The 17,607-nt window shown below is 56.5% G+C and overlaps 1 protein-coding gene across 1 annotated transcript in view; it reads left to right on the plus strand.

Annotated features, from left to right (window-relative positions):
• Nucleotides 1–17,607, plus strand: part of TMEM63B (transmembrane protein 63B) — a 91,467-nt gene that overhangs the window by 16,969 nt on the left and 56,891 nt on the right. The window contains exon 2 of the mRNA XM_075595112.1: nucleotides 16,829–16,938. The gene's annotated coding sequence lies outside the window, so the exon portion shown is untranslated. The remainder of the gene's footprint in view (nucleotides 1–16,828; nucleotides 16,939–17,607) is intronic.

Here is a 17,607-nt window from a genome sequence, read left to right on the forward strand (position 1 = left end):
CCTGCCATGCTCACATATGGATGTGATGCGTGTATCCTGCCATGCTCACGTATGGATGTGATGCGTGTATTCTGCCGTGCTCACATATGGATGTGATGCGTGTATCCTGCCGTGCTCACGTTTATGGATGTGATCTGTGTATCCTGCCGTGCTCACATATGGTGTGATCCGTGTATCCTGCCATGCTCACGTTTATGGATGTGATCCGTGTATCCTGCCATGCTCACGTTTATGGATGTGATCCGTGTATCCTGCCATGCTCACGTTTATGGATGTGATCCGTGTATCCTGCCGTGCTCACGTATGGATGTGATCACTGTATCCTGCCGTGCTCACGTATGGATGTGATCAGTGTATCCTGCCCGTGCTCACGTATGGGTCTGATCAGTGTATCCTGCCGTGCTCACGTATGGATGTGATCCGTGTATCCTGCCCGTGCTCGCGTATGGATGTGAAACTTGTACCCTAAATGCGACGATAATTCAGAAGCTTCAGTAGGGATGGTTGAGGTGGGAACTCTTCGTAGATGGTGTCCACCGTTTAGGGCATCTGGTGCAGGGGGAACGGGGAAACCGCAGGGTCGTTGGTGAACCCCTAGAAGTAGCAGGTCCTGCCGCACCCAGTTAGCGGGACATTAGTAATGTTTTATTAATGCAGAAGTTACAGGCACAATGTTTCGGGATAACCCTTCGCCATTACTTTGCACCTGATGCCCATCGGAGACTGAGCGATCACTGCTCTCCTCTTGAAAGTGGCGCCCCACAATGCATTGCCCTTTGCCAGGGCAGCGACTGAAAGCTCTGCCTCCAATGGGGGTATAATCGCAGGGTCTTTCCTGCAGCGGTAGCCTCCTTCTTACAAATGCATGAGGCTAGTGTGGAGGAGACCCAGCACTTGTGTAGGGGTGGAAGACGCCTATGCAAGTGTAAACACAGCCTCTGTTTGAGGCAGCTAGGTACCAGCCTCTTGCCTCCTGTGATCCCAAAGGTGCAGAGATCAGGCAAAGGTTCCGTAATCAATCATGTGAAGGGTTAATGCCAGAGATCCCCAGCTGAGAGGCCCGGCGGCGCAGTGTGACGTCATCCGGAGAGGCCCGGCGGCGCACTGGTCTGACGAGGAGACACACAGCGCCTGCAGCAAGCACAGCAACCGGCGAGGACTCCACAGACAGATGGAGAAGACTTCTGCTTACCTGGCTCATGAGCGAGCCATTTCTTGTGAGTAGGATTGTAACTTTACTCCCCGACGTTGGAAGCTACGGATGAGAATACGAAGTGTTCAGTCGGGTCTGTTTGCCCGTCTCCACAGGTCATTGTTAATGATTTTTTATTGGGTATATACAATTCTTTTGTTTTATTCCTGCAATACCATTCACATTTTCGTCTAGATTAGACTAAACTCTAATGGTTTCTAGCAAACCTGGCACCTAAAATCCAAGTCCTTTAGGCGATTAATCACTGGAGATAACGCACTATGTTTGCACTTTATTCTCTTTCACGTGTGGTATCGTCCGGATCTGCGGAAGAAATCCCCGCAGCTGAGCCCCTTTCCCAGGGACTATCTACACTCGGATTGAACTCGCGAATTGTTTGAGATACTGTATATATAATTGATGTTTTTTTTTTATTCGTCCAGCACCATAAAGTCAGTTCTACTAGTGTGCCAACCTCTTGAATTCCCCAGAAAATCGGCTGACTACTTAGGCCGATCCCGGACTTACTGTTTTCAGTGTTGGACATTGTTTCATATACACGTGTATATAATTTTGGTAGCAATCACTTTTTGCACTTGCTATCTCTAGCACTTTTCCACTAATTATCGCTGCAAAGGTTCTGTAATATTTATTGTAAATCCGTCTTCAAAATGGGAAATAACTGGATTTTCAGAGATGGAAAATAGGAAGCTAACGGCGAAGGGAGATTTTCACGCTTGATGGGGACCCAGTGAAGGGGAAAAGAAAAGCAGGCTGGGTATTGGGGTCACCTCTGCTTTCAGTGGGCTCTCTGGGTATGGCTGACCCTGGCAGCCATGTTGTTTTTGCAGACACACATTCTGCAGTAGTACAGCAATGTAAATATCCCTGGCGCTGAGAGACGGGCTCTTGTGATCCAGAGGGTCGTGCGGTTCAGGTTGCATTGGAAGCCGTATATGATGGAGAAAAGAGATGGAGCCGTCAGGTCGCTGCTGTAACGTTCTGTCTTTGTTATTGAGCTGACCTTGGTGATATGTAAGTGGCACTTGGATCTTGGTGTGATAAGAGGGCGTCTCGCAAGGTTCCTGGAACTCGGGCTCTTCCGGCCTCATTTCACAACCACCTCTTCCAGGAATGGCATGCACCGGGTCTGGCACAAGCCGGGTTACTGGCACCACATGGAGTTTCCCACCTGGTCTCGCACACACGGGTGGGGTCACGCCTCCCTAATTTGAACGTGTGCCAAAGCACAGATATATCACGAGGTAAAGGTCCCGTAGGATGCAATGGGAGGTTTGCTTTGGTAAATATGGGAGACTTCCCCTTTGTGTCCCTCCCACAAATAATACCCCCGTGTGTCCCTCCCACAGATAATACCCCTGTGTGTCCCTCCATCAAATAATACCCCCGTGTGTCCCTCCCACAGATAATACCCCCCTGTGTCCCTCCCACAAATAATACCCCCGTGTGTCCCTCCCACAGATAATACCCCCCTGTGTCCCTCCCACAAATAATACCCCCGTGTGTCCCTTCCACAAATAATACCCCCGTGTGTCCCTCCCACAAATAATACCCCCGTGTGTCCCTCCCACAAATAATAACCCGTGTGTCCCTCCCACAAATAATACCCCCGTGTGTCCCTCCCACAGATAATACCCCCGTGTGTCCCTCCCACAGATAATACCCCTGTGTCCCTCCCACAAATAATACCCCCGTGTGTCCCTCCCACAGATAATACCCAGGTGTGTCCCTCCCACAGATAATACCCTCGTGTGTCCCGCCCACAGATAATACCCCCGTGTGTCCCGCCCACAAATAATACCCCCGTGTGTCCCTTCCGCAAATAATACCCCCGTGTGTCCCTCCCACAGATAATACCCCCGTGTGTCCCTTCCGCAAATAATACCCCCGTGTGTCCCTTCCGCAAATAATACCCCCGTGTGTCCCTCCCACAGATAATACCCCCGTGTGTCCCTCCCACAAATAATACCCCCGTGTCCCTCCCACAAATAATACCCCCGTGTGTCCCTCCCACAAATAATACCCCCCTGTGTCCCTCCCACAGATAATACCCTTGTGTGTCCCTCCCACAGATAATACCCCCGTGTGTCCCTCCCACAGATAATACCCCCCTGTGTCCCTCCCACAGATAATACCCCCGTGTGTCCCTCCCACAGATAATACCCCCCTGTGTCCCTCCCACAGATAATACCCCCGTGTGTCCCTCCCACAGATAATACCCCCCTGTGTCCCTCCCACAGATAATACCCCCGTGTGTCCCTCCCACAAATAATACCCCCGTGTGTCCCTCCCACAGATAATACCCCCGTGTGTGCCTCCCACAGATAATACCCCCGTGTGTGCCTCCCACAGATAATACCCTCGTGTGTGCCTCCCGCAAATAATACCCTCGTGTGTGCCTCCCGCAAATAATACCCCCGTGTGTCCCTCCCTCAAATAATACCCCCGTGTGTCCCTCCCACAAATAATACCCCCGTGTGTCGCTCCCACAGATAATACCCCCATGTGTCCCTCCCACGATCCAGCCAGCAAATTAATCCGGTTCTTCTAATCATTAGTGGGGGGGCTCGGCTAATTCCCAAACCAGCAGAGGGATCCTGCTGCAGATGCGCTGACTCTGCTTCCCATACAATGACTCGGCCTTTATACATGGCAGCCCTGGCAAGGGTGCAACTTTCTGTCCATGCTCATGGCATGTACTGCAGGTTAAATCTGCAAATGTGATAACTTGGTTTGTGCTGGACCGTGACATGACCACGTGTGACATGTAAGGTCCCCTTTGTCAATTTGAGCGCTCTCTTAACCCCTTCCTGCCAGAGGTGACATACACCCTCCGTACTCCTCATTTCAAGTCTAAACGTTTTAAAGCTGTACAGGGAGCGCACGTGGCCATTTTAGATTGTAAGCTGTGTGGGTCAGGACCCGTCCTTTCTTCTGTACATTATTCCTTTAAAGCCGCAGTCCAAGCTGCGTTTCCCCCCCCCTCCCTTTCTTTAATATGTGCATCAATACAATCCACACACTAAGTAATTCGCTAAGTTGATCGATCCGTTCTCCTGTGATTGATCAGCGAAGATTCGGCTCGGGGGGTTCACTAAATGGCTGTCAGTGCAGCAGAAGAGGACCAAAGATGCAAAGTTCTGTGGGGAAGATCACGTGACCAGACAGGCGCCCCATTCTGACCCAAGCTGCTTGAATTGTAAGCATGTTCCCGGGGTTTGTCGCGCCCTGCGCAGGGTGCAGACGGAGCGGCGGTCCCTGTAGGATGTGACGGATATTATTGTAATAAGAACTCTTTATTGCATCAGTCCTGTCTGGGATAAATGTGATCCCTGCGCGGGGAGCTCTGTCCCGGCATACTGTACATTGCTGCTAAATCCAGCTCGGCCTCTTTGTATCAATTACATTTTATAGCAACGTTGATACACACCCCATTGTGCCAAAGTACAGCAGTGTGTACATTGTCAGCAATAGATTACATTATACAGGCATACCCCGCGTTAGCGTACGCAATGGGACCGGAGCATGTATGTGACACAGGCACACCCCGCATTAACGTACGCAATGGGACCGGAGCATGTATGGGAAGCGGAAAATGTACTTAAAGTGAAGCACTACCTTTTTCCACTTATCGATGCATGTACTGTACTGCAATCATCATATACGTGCATAACTGATGTAAATAACGCATTTGTAACAGGCTCTATAGTCTCCCCGCTTGCGCACAGCTTCGGGACAGGTAGGGAGCTGGTATTACTGTTCAGGACGTGCTGACAGGCGCATGCGCGAGCTGCCATTTGCCTATTGGGCGATATGTACTTACTCGCGAGTGTACTTAAAGTGAGTGTCCTTAAACCGGGGTATGCCTGTATTTTCTTGTACAGCCGTGTATACATTGTCAGCGCTAGATTACATGATGTATATTCTTGTACAGCAGTGTATACATTGTCAGCGCTAGATTACATGATGTATATTCTTGTACAGCAGTGTATACATTGTCAGCGCTAGATTACATGATGTATATTCTTGTACAGCAGTGTATACATTGTCAGCGCTAGATTACATGATGTATATTCTTGTACAGCAGTGTATACATTGTCAGCGCTAGATTACATGATGTATATTCTTGTACAGCAGTGTATACATTGTCAGCGCTAGATTACATGATGTATATTCTTGTACAGCAGTGTATACATTGTCAGCGCTAGATTACATGATATATTCTTGTACAGCCGTGTATACATTGTCAGCGCTAGATTACATGATATATTCTTGTACAGCAGTGTATACATTGTATAGTATCAGCCACGGAATTACCCATATGCATCGTTAGAGGTGTGTTTTAAGGTGGATAGAGAGGGTGCTAGTCGGGTATTTAGGGGAAGGGCATTCCAGAGGTGCGGGGCAGTCAGTGATAAAGGGTTAAGGCGGGAGAGGGCTTTGGATACAAAGGGGGTATAGCGAGAAATTAGGCCTGAGATATAAGGAGGGGCAGAGGAGGGAATAGTGAGATATTAGGGTGAGATGTAAGGAGGGGCAGAGGAGGGTATAGTGAGATATTAGGGTGAGATGTAAGGAGGGGCAGAGGAGGGTATAGTGAGATATTAGGGTGAGATGTAAGGAAAGTATAGTGAGATATTAGGGTGAGATGTAAGGAGGGGCAGAGGAGGGTATAGTGAGATATTAGGGTGAGATGTAAGGAGGGGCAGAGGAGGGTATAGTGAGATATTAGGGTGAGATGTAAGGAAAGTATAGTGAGATATTAGGGTGAGATGTAAGGAGGAGCAGAGTGGGGTATGGTGAGATATTAGGGTGATTTGTAAGGAGGGGCAGAGGAGGGTATAGTGAGATATTGGGGTGAGATGTAAGGAGGGGCAGAGGAGGGTATAGTGAGATATTAGGGTGAGATGTAAGGAGGGGGGCAGAGGAGGGTATAGTGAGATATTAGGGTGAGATGTAAGGAGGGGCAGAGGAGGGTGTAGTGAGATATTAGGGTGAGATGTAAGGAGGGGGGCAGAGGAGGGTATAGTGAGATATTAGGGTGAGATGTAAGGAGGTGCAGAGGAGGGTATAGTGAGATATTAGGGTGAGATGTAAGGAGGGGCAGAGGAGGGTATAGTGAGATATTAGGGTGAGACGTAAGGAGGGACAGAGGAGGGTATAGTGAGATATTAGGGTGAGATCACTATCCTGATTCATATTACACTCTCCCCCCTCCCCCCGGTTGCCTGATGGCTCCTGGGTATCGTGGCGCGTAGACGCAGCTTTGGAGGTTTAGCGCTTCCTTATCCCATTAAGCTTAGTACTCGGTGATGCAGACGTGGGGAGATCAGGGGGCGTGGGGAGGTCAGGGGGCCTCTGGGGGCGTGGGGAGGTCAGGGGGCCTCTGGGGGCGTGGGGAAGTCTGGGGGTGTGGGGGGGGCTTCTGGGGGCGTGGGGAGGTCTGGGGGCGTGGGGAGGTCAGGGGGGCTCTGGGGGCGTGGGGAGGTCAGGGGGGCGTGGGGAGGTCAGGGGGCTTCTGGGGACGTGGGGAGGTCAGGGGGCCTCTGGGGGCGTGGGGAGGTCAGGGGGCCTCTGGGGGCGTGGGGAGGTCAGGGGGCCTCTGGGGGCGTGGGGAGGTCAGGGGGCCTCTGGGGGCGTGGGGAGGTCAGGGGGCCTCTGGGGGCGTGGGGAGGTCAGGGGGCCTCTGGGGGCGTGGGGAGGTCAGGGGGCCTCTGGGGGCGTGGGGAGGTCAGGGGGCCTCTGGGGACGTGGGGAGGTCAGGGGGCGTGGGGAGGTCAGGGGGCCTCTGGGGACGTGGGGAGGTCAGGGGACATATGGGGGATGGCGAGGTGACAGGATGACCAGGGGAGGCAGGGCATGCATTATTAACCCTTGCCATACAGAAGAAAGGAAAGACTAGAGAACATAGCAGCGAAACTAGATCCTTATTTCTCCATGTGCAATATAACGCGGGAGCGCCCAGCCGCGTATACATAGATATTTGGGCGGAGTCACAATTCATTATGGCGTATCACCAATATTTGTGGCTAAGCACCAGGATGTAATTGATATTTTTGGTACAAGGTCTGGTTTTAATCACAAATATCCCGGTACAGAGCGGCCATATTTGAAGTGGCCTTTATCTTTATTAGGCTGAAAAGCGGCTCTTCCCGTATTTCTACGGATCAGAACCACAATTACGCACGGAAATCGTGGATCTTTTGTTTAAGTTGCACTTGTTCGCACATGTATATTAACCTCAAACTCCAACAGCCGCGTCGTCTTTTCTTTGTCCCTGCGATGGGCGCCCAGAAATGTCCCGGTGCCGGGCGCCCAGAAATGTCCCGGCGCCGGGCGCCCAGAAATGTCCCGGCGCCCAGAAATGTCCCGGTGCCGGGCGCCCAGAAATGTCCCGGTGCCGGGCGCCCAGAAATATCCCGGCGCCGGGCGCCCAGAAATGTCCCGGAGCCGGGCACCCAGAAATGTCCCCGGCGCCCAGAAATGTTCCGGCGCCGGTAGCCCAGAAATGTCCCCGGCAGGCCAGAAATGTCCCGGCGCCCAGAAATGTCCCAGCGCCCAGAAATGTCCCCGGCAGGCCAGAAATGTCCCGGCGCCCAGAAATGTCCCCGGCGCCCAGAAATGTCCCAGCGCCCAGAAATGTCCCCGGCAGGCCAGAAATGTCCCGGCGCCCAGAAATGTCCCCGGCGCCCAGAAATGTCCCCGGCGCCCAGAAATGTCCCAGCGCCCAGAAATGTCCCAGCGCCCAGAAATGTCCCAGCGCCCAGAAATGTCCCAGCGCCCAGAAATGTCCCAGCGCCCAGAAATGTCCCGGTGCCGGGCGCCCAGAAATGTCCCCGGCGCCCAGAAATGTCCCCGGCGCCCAGAAATGTCCCGGCGCCCAGAAATGTCCCCGGCAGGCCAGAAATGTCCCCGGCAGGCCAGAAATGTCCCCGGCAGGCCAGAAATATCCCCGGCAGGCCAGAAATGTTCCCGGCGCCCAGAAATGTCCCCGGCGCCCAGAAATGTCCCCGGCGCCCAGAAATGTCCCCGGCGCCCAGAAATGTCCCCGGCGCCCAGAAATATCCCCGGCGCCCAGAAATGTCCCCGGCAGGCCAGAAATGTCCCCGGCGCCCAGAAATGTCCCCGGCGCCCAGAAATGTCCCAGCGCCCAGAAATGTCCCCGGCGCCCAGAAATGTCCCAGCGCCCAGAAATGTCCCCGGCAGGCCAGAAATGTCCCCGGCAGGCCAGAAATGTCCCCGGCAGGCCAGAAATGTCCCCGGCGCCCAGAAATGTCCCCGGCGCCCAGAAATGTCCCCGGCGCCCAGAAATGTCCCCGGCGCCCAGAAATGTCCCAGCGCCCAGAAATGTCCCAGCGCCCAGAAATGTCCCGGTGCCGGGCGCCCAGAAATGTCCCCGGCGCCCAGAAATGTCCCCGGCGCCCAGAAATGTCCCCGGCGCCCAGAAATGTCCCCGGTGCCCAGAAATGTCCCGGCGCCCAGAAATTTCCCAGTGCCCAGAAATGTCCCTGGCAGCCCAGAAATGTCCCGGCGCCCAGAAATGTCCCCGGCAGCCCAGAAATGTCCCAGCGCCCAGAAATGTCCCCGGCGCCCAGAAATGTCCCCGGCGCCCAGAAATGTCCCAGCGCCCAGAAATGTCCCCGGCGCCCAGAAATGTCCCCGGCGCCCAGAAATGTCCCCGGCAGGCCAGAAATGTCCCCGGCAGGCCAGAAATGTCCCGGTGCCGGGCGCCCAGAAATGTCCCCGGCGCCCAGAAATGTCCCAGCGCCCAGAAATGTCCTCGGCGCCCAGAAATGTCCTCGGCGCCCAGAAATGTCCCAGCGCCCAGAAATGTCCCCGGCAGGCCAGAAATGTCCCGGTGCCGGGCGCCCAGAAATGTCCCGGCGTCCAGAAATGTCCCCGGCGCCCAGAAATGTCCCCGGCGCCCAGAAATGTCCCCGGCAGGCCAGAAATGTCCCGGCGTCCAGAAATGTCCCCGGCGCCCAGAAATGTCCCCGGCGCCCAGAAATGTCCCCGGCGCCCAGAAATGTCCCCGGCAGGCCAGAAATGTCCCGGTGCCGGGCGCCCAGAAATGTCCCCGGCGCCCAGAAATGTCCCAGCGCCCAGAAATGTCCTCGGCGCCCAGAAATGTCCTCGGCGCCCAGAAATGTCCCCGGCGCCCAGAAATGTCCCAGCGCCCAGAAATGTCCCAGCGCCCAGAAATGTCCTCGGCGCCCAGAAATGTCCTCGGCGCCCAGAAATGTCCCCGGCGCCCAGAAATGTCCCAGCGCCCAGAAATGTCCCAGCGCCCAGAAATGTCCCAGCGCCCAGAAATGTCCCCGGCGCCCAGAAATGTCCCCGGCGCCCAGAAATGTCCCCGGCGCCCAGAAATGTCCCCGGCGCCCAGAAATGTCCCCGGCGCCCAGAAATGTCCCCGGCGCCCAGAAATGTCCCCGGCGCCCAGAAATGTCCCAGCGCCCAGAAATGTCCCCGGCAGGCCAGAAATGTCCCGGTGCCGGGCGCCCAGAAATGTCCCGGCGCCCAGAAATGTCCCCGGCGCCCAGAAATGTCCCCGGCGCCCAGAAATGTCCCCGGCAGGCCAGAAATGTCCCGGTGCCGGGCGCCCAGAAATGTCCCCGGCGCCCAGAAATGTCCCAGCGCCCAGAAATGTCCTCGGCGCCCAGAAATGTCCTCGGCGCCCAGAAATGTCCCAGCGCCCAGAAATGTCCCAGCGCCCAGAAATGTCCTCGGTGCCCAGAAATGTCCCAGCGCCCAGAAATGTCCCCGGCGCCCAGAAATGTCCCCGGCGCCCAGAAATGTCCCCGGCGCCCAGAAATGTCCCCGGCGCCCAGAAATGTCCCCGGCAGGCCAGAAATGTCCCGGTGCCGGGCGCCCAGAAATGTCCCCGGCGCCCAGAAATGTCCCCGGCAGGCCAGAAATGTCCCGGTGCCGGGCGCCCAGAAATGTCCCCGGCGCCCAGAAATGTCCCCGGCGCCCAGAAATGTCCCCGGCGCCCAGAAATGTCCCCGGCGCCCAGAAATGTCCCAGCGCCCAGAAATGTCCCCGGCGCCCAGAAATGTCCCCGCGCCCAGAAATGTCCCCGGCGCCCAGAAATGTCCCCGGCAGGCCAGAAATGTCCCGGTGCCGGGCGCCCAGAAATGTCCCCGGCGCCCAGAAATGTCCCCGGCGCCCAAAAATGTCCCCGGCACCCAGAAATATCCCCGGCACCCAGAAATGTCCCCGGCAGGCCAGAAATGTCCCGGTGCCGGGCGCCCAGAAATGTCCCCGGCGCCCAGAAATGTCCCCGGCGCCCAGAAATGTCCCAGCGCCCAGAAATGTCCCCGGCAGGCCAGAAATGTCCCGGTGCCGGGCGCCCAGAAATGTCCCGGCGCCCAGAAATGTCCCCGGCGCCCAGAAATGTCCCCGGCGCCCAGAAATGTCCCCGGCAGGCCAGAAATGTCCCGGTGCCGGGCGCCCAGAAATGTCCCCGGCGCCCAGAAATGTCCCAGCGCCCAGAAATGTCCTCGGCGCCCAGAAATGTCCTCGGCGCCCAGAAATGTCCCAGCGCCCAGAAATGTCCCAGCGCCCAGAAATGTCCTCGGTGCCCAGAAATGTCCCAGCGCCCAGAAATGTCCCCGGCGCCCAGAAATGTCCCCGGCGCCCAGAAATGTCCCCGGCGCCCAGAAATGTCCCCGGCGCCCAGAAATGTCCCCGGCGCCCAGAAATGTCCCCGGCAGGCCAGAAATGTCCCCGGCGCCCAGAAATGTCCCCGGCGCCCAGAAATGTCCCAGCGCCCAGAAATGTCCCCGGCAGGCCAGAAATGTCCCGGTGCCGGGCGCCCAGAAATGTCCCGGCGCCCAGAAATGTCCCCGGCGCCCAGAAATGTCCCCGGCGCCCAGAAATGTCCCCGGCAGGCCAGAAATGTCCCGGTGCCGGGCGCCCAGAAATGTCCCCAGCGCCCAGAAATGTCCTCGGCGCCCAGAAATGTCCTCGGCGCCCAGAAATGTCCCAGCGCCCAGAAATGTCCCAGCGCCCAGAAATGTCCTCGGTGCCCAGAAATGTCCCAGCGCCCAGAAATGTCCCCGGCGCCCAGAAATGTCCCCGGCGCCCAGAAATGTCCCCGGCGCCCAGAAATGTCCCCGGCGCCCAGAAATGTCCCCGGCAGGCCAGAAATGTCCCGGTGCCGGGCGCCCAGAAATGTCCCCGGCGCCCAGAAATGTCCCCGGCAGGCCAGAAATGTCCCGGTGCCGGGCGCCCAGAAATGTCCCCGGCGCCCAGAAATGTCCCCGGCGCCCAGAAATGTCCCCGGCGCCCAGAAATGTCCCCGGCGCCCAGAAATGTCCCAGCGCCCAGAAATGTCCCCGGCGCCCAGAAATGTCCCCGCGCCCAGAAATGTCCCCGGCGCCCAGAAATGTCCCCGGCAGGCCAGAAATGTCCCGGTGCCGGGCGCCCAGAAATGTCCCCGGCGCCCAGAAATGTCCCCGGCGCCCAAAAATGTCCCCGGCACCCAGAAATATCCCCGGCACCCAGAAATGTCCCCGGCAGGCCAGAAATGTCCCGGTGCCGGGCGCCCAGAAATGTCCCCGGCGCCCAGAAATGTCCCCGGCGCCCAGAAATGTCCCAGCGCCCAGAAATGTCCCCGGCAGGCCAGAAATGTCCCGGTGCCGGGCGCCCAGAAATGTCCCGGCGCCCAGAAATGTCCCCGGCGCCCAGAAATGTCCCCGGCGCCCAGAAATGTCCCCGGCAGGCCAGAAATGTCCCGGTGCCGGGCGCCCAGAAATGTCCCCGGCGCCCAGAAATGTCCCAGCGCCCAGAAATGTCCTCGGCGCCCAGAAATGTCCTCGGCGCCCAGAAATGTCCCAGCGCCCAGAAATGTCCCAGCGCCCAGAAATGTCCTCGGTGCCCAGAAATGTCCCAGCGCCCAGAAATGTCCCCGGCGCCCAGAAATGTCCCCGGCGCCCAGAAATGTCCCCGGCGCCCAGAAATGTCCCCGGCGCCCAGAAATGTCCCCGGCGCCCAGAAATGTCCCCGGCAGGCCAGAAATGTCCCGGTGCCGGGCGCCCAGAAATGTCCCCGGCGCCCAGAAATGTCCCCGGCAGGCCAGAAATGTCCCGGTGCCGGGCGCCCAGAAATGTCCCCGGCGCCCAGAAATGTCCCCGGCGCCCAGAAATGTCCCCGGCGCCCAGAAATGTCCCCGGCGCCCAGAAATGTCCCCGGCGCCCAGAAATGTCCCCGGCGCCCAGAAATGTCCCAGCGCCCAGAAATGTCCCCGGCGCCCAGAAATGTCCCCGCGCCCAGAAATGTCCCCGGCGCCCAGAAATGTCCCCGGCAGGCCAGAAATGTCCCGGTGCCGGGCGCCCAGAAATGTCCCCGGCGCCCAGAAATGTCCCCGGCGCCCAGAAATGTCCCCGGCACCCAGAAATATCCCCGGCACCCAGAAATGTCCCCGGCAGGCCAGAAATGTCCCGGTGCCGGGCGCCCAGAAATGTCCCGGCGCCCACAGAAATGTCCTCGGCGCCCAGAAATGTCCTCGGCGCCCAGAAATGTCCCAGCGCCCAGAAATGTCCCCGGCGCCCAGAAATGTCCCCGGCGCCCACAGAAATGTCCCCGGCGCCCACAGAAATGTCCCCGGCGCCCACAGAAATGTCCCCGGCGCCCACAGAAATGTCCCCGGCGCCCACAGAAATGTCCCCGGCGCCCACAGAAATGTCCCCGGCGCCCACAGAAATGTCCCCGGCGCCCACAGAAATGTCCCCGGCGCCCACAGAAATGTCCCCGGCGCCCACAGAAATGTCCCCGGCGCCCACAGAAATGTCCCCGGCGCCCACAGAAATGTCCCCGGCGCCCACAGAAATGTCCCCGGCGCCCACAGAAATGTCCCCGGCGCCCACAGAAATGTCCCCGGCGCCCACAGAAATGTCCCCGGCGCCCACAGAAATGTCCCCGGCGCCCACAGAAATGTCCCCGGCGCCCACAGAAATGTCCCCGGCGCCCACAGAAATGTCCCCGGCGCCCACAGAAATGTCCCCGGCGCCCACAGAAATGTCCCCGGCGCCCACAGAAATGTCCCCGGCGCCCACAGAAATGTCCCCGGCGCCCACAGAAATGTCCCCGGCGCCCACAGAAATGTCCCCGGCGCCCACAGAAATGTCCCCGGCGCCCACAGAAATGTCCCCGGCGCCCACAGAAATGTCCCCGGCGCCCACAGAAATGTCCCCGGCGCCCACAGAAATGTCCCCGGCGCCCACAGAAATGTCCCCGGCGCCCACAGAAATGTCCCCGGCGCCCACAGAAATGTCCCCGGCGCCCACAGAAATGTCCCCGGCGCCCACAGAAATGTCCCCGGCGCCCACAGAAATGTCCCCGGCGCCCACAGAAATGTCCCCGGCGCCCACAGAAATGTCCCCGGCGCCCACAGAAATGTCCCCGGCGCCCACAGAAATGTCCCCGGCGCCCACAGAAATGTCCCCGGCGCCCAGAAATGTCCCCGGCGCCCAGAAATGTCCCCGGCGCCCAGAAATGTCCCGGTGCCGGGCGCCCAGAAATGTCCCGACGCCCAGAAATGTCCCCGGCGCCCAGAAATGTCCCCGGCGCCCAGAAATGTCCCGGCGCCCAGAAATGTCCCCGGCGCCCAGAAATGTCCCGGTGCCGGGCGCCCAGAAATGTCCCAGCGCCCAGAAATGTCCCCGGCGCCCAGAAATGTCCCCGGCGCCCAGAAATGTCCCCGGCGGCCCAGAAATGTCCCCGGCGCCCAGAAATGTCCCCGGCGCCCAGAAATGTCCCCGGCAGCCCAGAAATGTCCCCGGCAGCCCAGAAATGTCCCGGCGCCCAGAAATGTCCCCGGCAGCCCAGAAATGTCCCGGCGCCCAGAAATGTCCCGGCGCCCAGAAATGTCCCCGGCAGCCCAGAAATGTCCCGGCGCCCAGAAATGTCCCAGCGCCGGGCTTCTACGTGTTAACACCATGTGTTAAAAAAAAAATCATCTCTCTGCGCCAAAAACATTTAAGCGCGTCCACATCGTCTGCCAAGTTGACCCTAAATCCGGGGACGGGGCGCGCCGGGCTTGGCGTTAGAAACCGCGACACTCACTACTTTTTAAACAGAATTTTGTTTAACCCTTTCCCTGCCAGGACAGCAGCACGCTGCGTCGGGGTTCCGGCTTCCCCGCTTTTTTTTTTTTTTCAACTTCAAATTTTCTTTATTGGGGTCACAGGTTCTTACATTGTATCACATCCCATTGTGTTACGTCCCCCCAATAATGTTTTTAAAACATACATCAGGCGATTTTAACTGCCACATTTTAGAACACGAACAGTACGTATAGGACAAACAAGACAGACCAGACGACGGACAGGGGAGGAGGGGAAGGGGAGGAGGGGTCTTCTCCGGGTATTCCTGCTGACATGTTGTCTCTTACGAGCTTCCTGTCTTTTTTGGTTGGCACTCTTTGTTTCTATCTCGAGTATGCCTTGTTATCCCTATAGGCTTGGCGTGTTTGGCTACTACACGAGGGGCTGTCAACTACCTGTTCGTCGCTATTTGTCGTCCGGTCTCTGACCCCCAGAGGAGAACGCGTCTGAACCTATTATAGCAGGATTGCGGTGGCACTCACCCCGGGGATATCTGTCTGTGCCAACCAAGGCGACCAGACTTTTAGAAAGTTTGTGCCGGTGTCATTAACCAAACTCGTTAATTGTTCCATCCGGCAAACGTGCCAAATCCTATTTCGAATCTTGGGGATAACTGGGATTTCTGGTTACTTCCATAATGCTGCAATCTCGCACCTAGTGGCTATTGCGAAATGCGCGATTAATTTGTGCGTCGCATTTGACATACCCTGGATCCGCCTTCCCAACAGGAACAGCCACGGGTCCAGGGGGATCTCCCAATCAATCAACCAATCAAGAATTCTCCAATGGCACACAGACCCAAGCCTTAGGAGATGGGTAGAGTTGGAGAAAAAGTGTTGTGCACCAATTGACATCCAGAAGCTGATCGGGCTGCCCAAGAGAAGGGTACGCCAAATCGGCACGCCGTTACAGGCCATTGCCAGTTCACTACGAGTATGGGAGGCCACTAAATTTAGTTGTAAATTAACCACAAAAGCATCACTCATGACGCCAATCATTGGCAACCCAGACTTCGCTCCAGGCCTGAACAGTAAAAACATGGTGTATTGGATACAAGCGGGCATTACCCGTCTTGAAGATCTGGAGGGCAGGATACATATACAAACATTTGAGCAAATTAAATCCGCAAAGGATATCCCAAATACGGAATTTTTTAGGTACCTCCAGATCAGAGATTTTTACAACAAAACCCCGGCACGCACTAATTTTGAGCAGCTGTGCTCCAGAGACACGGACACAAGGGGACTCACATCTAGAATGTACAGGGAAGTGGTCTGTCCGGAGACGTCAAGCGAGACCCGGTTACACTACATGCGACAGTGGGAGACAGACCTAGGGGAGACGTTAGAGGACGAGGAATGGGAGCAGATCACACAAGCAGCGGCTAAAAGCTCCATATGTACCACACTAAAGGAGAACGCGTATAATGTCCTGATGCGGTGGTACTACACCCCAGCTAGATTGGCTAAATTTGTTAGGGGCTACTCCCCGCTCTGTCCAAAACAGTGCGGGGAGGTGGCTGACCTGCAACACATGCTGTGGTCCTGCACAAAAGTGGTCCCGATTTGGGAACAGATTAGAGATTGGTTACAGCGGATTCTTCCCCGCTTTTTTTAAATAACGTGTAGTGCAATGAATTGAGGCTCTTTGTATTAAGAGGTGTGCGCTGGCGTGTGCGTGTGCGCTGGCGTGTGCGTGTGCGCTGTCGCAGCTCTGTGACATGATTGCAGTTTTATGTCTGAGACATGGGGCGTACCCCCACGTCCGGCCCTGTTGGATTGGCTGCAGACTGTAATAAGGGACTAATGTTAGGGTTACGTTGGTGTAAACTGGAAGAAACTAATGAGGTTTGAAAAGCTCTGCCACTAGAATTTATTTTGGAAGAACTGTTCGTCCGCTAAAAGGTATCACTTCCTGAAATGACTGCTCATTTCACCAGGACCAGGGCCCCATCTAGAACATTTCATTATTCTCCGTCTGCGAGGGCTCTCTGTAATGGGCAATATCGCCCCAAAATATCATCGTTACGAGTCCAAACCGTGCACAGCGGTGTGTTGTTCAGGGAGCGATTTTTAGTTTGGTTTTTAGTTTGCAAATGAGGAAAATGTCGCAAAATGAAGTGTTTACAGAGTATTCCAAAAGTGCGGCACAAACGGCCGCCAATCTTGCCAAATGTTTACCCGAGGAACACTTCCACCGATCCGTCTCGTTTGGGGTGTCGCACACCGCCCCTCTGCCGCCCCAACTCGGAAAACGTCCTTTCTTGGGCGATTTGTGCACGGATTTTCTTAAAGCAACATCCCGCTCCAGCGACCGCGCACATTAACCCGTCTCCTCTCTAACACCGCCAGGTCCTTTTTCTGCGGCATGTAGCGGCGCCACCGGCGTGTAATCTGCAGCTGCTCTCTGGGGGTGTGGGCGGCAGAAAATGTGGGGGTGTTATTAAACGGCAAATGAAAGGCCGCAGGGGGAGCCGGTGTATTAAATCCCTGTCTCCTAACTCCAGGTCAGCGGCGTGACTGACCCAGGCCGGTCTTTCTGCAGCGCTTACTCTTGCACCAAGAGGCCGGCCTATGAGAATACCAACCCAGGAGCGGACCGTCCCCGACACGGCAGGTACGGCCCTGCTCCCCTAAACATGGCGCGTGGCAGGATCCGGCGTATACGGTTTAACCAGTAGCCACACGAGAGCAGGAATGCAGGCGCTGCGATGTTGGTAGTGAGCGGGGGAACTTGGCTGCCGGGGCTCCGTGCCCAGGGAGTCCCAAGGGTCCCATGAATAGCCGGGGATTGCCGTAAGGTGGCCGGCACAGCCATGGTTTTGCTTAAGCCCGTGAGCCTGCCTCCTTACTGCCTATCTGTGATGCACACAGAGAGAAAACGTGTCCCCGTGAGGCACCCTGGCATAACCTGGATGTAGGGCGATAGTATTAAAAACAAATAACTTTATTAATATCCTTTAAAACGAACATGAAACAGGAGGCTGTGTGTGTCCTGTGAGGCAGACTGACAGTAGAAAGACCAGAATAGCTAAGGTTGTGACGGGGTTAATTAACCTACCACTTGCGATTCCAGAATGTGAAAAGTGAACCTCGCAATGTGGTGTTTAATGACCACTGTTCTCTAATGAGAACTTAAACATACCCCATATAGTACTCAAACTTGCAGTATGACCAAATGTGTGAATAGGTATAAGTAATAATATACCCTAATAGTGTGGTACACGTAGGGTTAAAAACAGTGTGAAGGGAGACCAAAAAGCGCACCAGCACAAACGGAGCAGGA

This window comes from Ascaphus truei, chromosome 4 (assembly GCF_040206685.1).
Source record: "Ascaphus truei isolate aAscTru1 chromosome 4, aAscTru1.hap1, whole genome shotgun sequence".
Taxonomy (NCBI): Eukaryota; Metazoa; Chordata; class Amphibia; order Anura; family Ascaphidae; genus Ascaphus; species Ascaphus truei.